Source organism: Penaeus monodon, chromosome 15, assembly GCF_015228065.2.
Source record: "Penaeus monodon isolate SGIC_2016 chromosome 15, NSTDA_Pmon_1, whole genome shotgun sequence".
Lineage (NCBI taxonomy): Eukaryota > Metazoa > Arthropoda > Malacostraca > Decapoda > Penaeidae > Penaeus > Penaeus monodon.
Genome location: NC_051400.1, coordinates 4059668 through 4060981, shown reverse-complemented (window position 1 = coordinate 4060981; position 1314 = coordinate 4059668). Strand labels below are relative to the sequence as shown.

General features: G+C 45.9%; 1 protein-coding gene and 1 pseudogene across 1 annotated transcript in view; both read left to right on the top strand.

Moving 5' to 3' along the window:
- LOC119581679 overlaps window positions 1-1314 on the top strand; it is a 19923-nt pseudogene that overhangs the window by 768 nt on the left and 17841 nt on the right.
- Window positions 1-1314, top strand: part of LOC119581684 (rhodopsin-like) — a 17834-nt gene that overhangs the window by 12637 nt on the left and 3883 nt on the right. The gene's annotated exons all lie outside the window — the stretch shown is intronic.

Genomic DNA, 1314 nt, shown 5'->3' with positions numbered 1-1314 from the left:
ATGTACAAATAAATTCTGCCCTCATTTTATATTTCGCATTTCGCCACAGATGTCGTCGTGGAACAATCCAAATCCGGTCACCGTCCTGGAGACCACCAATCCATATGGCAACTATACGGTGGTTGACACTGCGCCTAAGGAGATTCTCCATATGGTGCACGAACACTGGTATCAATATCCTCCCATGAACCCTCTTTGGTACAGCCTTGTTGGTTTCTGGATGGTTGTCATGGGATGTCTCTCCTTAGCTGGAAACTTCGTCGTCATCTGGGTTTTCATGAACACCAAATCTCTTCGATCGCCTGCTAATCTATTAGTCGTCAATCTGGCCTTTTCTGACATCTCGATGATGCTCACCATGTTCCCTCCTATGGTGGTGTCGTGTTACTGGCAGACATGGACTCTTGGAGCACTATTCTGTGAGATCTATGGTTTCTTTGGTTCACTTTTCGGATGCATTTCAATTTGGACCATGGTATTCATCACTGCTGATCGATACAACGTCATTGTGAAAGGAGTTTCTGCTGAACCACTAACGTCTGGAGGTGCCATGTTAAGGATAGGTGGTGCCTGGTTCTTTTCCTTTGCTTGGTGTCTTCCACCATTCTTTGGTTGGAATCGTTATGTTCCTGAGGGTAATATGACTGCCTGTGGAACAGATTATTTGACGGAGACAGAATTTTCAAGGAGTTACTTGTATGTCTACTCAGTGTGGGTATATCTTTTCCCTCTTGCCTACATCATCTATAGTTACACATTCATTGTCAAGGCTGTGGCTGCCCACGAGAAGGGAATGCGAGAACAAGCCAAGAAGATGGGAGTTAAATCCTTGAGGAGTGAAGAAGCCCAAAAGACCTCTGCTGAGTGTCGTCTGTGCAAGGTTGCTCTGATGACCGTCAGCCTGTGGTTCGTGGCATGGACCCCCTACTTCGTCATCAACTGGGGAGGAATGTTCAACCGAACCATGGTTACTCCTCTATTCTCCATCTGGGCTCTGTCTTCGCCAAGGCTAATGCCGTCTACAACCCCATCGTGTATGCCATCAGCCACCCCAAGTACCGAGCTGCCCTTGAGAAGAAGCTACCCTGTCTATCCTGTGCTACTGAGGGCAAAGACGGTGGTGGTTCTGATGCTGGTTCCACTACTACTGCTGAAAGTACTGAAAAGCCGGAATCTGCATAGAAAGAGATGCCTATGGAGCCTGACAGCGAATGTGAAAATGACATTTTTTAAAATGTAACCCCTTTGTTTGCTAAACTGCAAATATATCCCAGCAATGATTTATGTTTCACTTTCCTGTAAAGTTACTTTTTT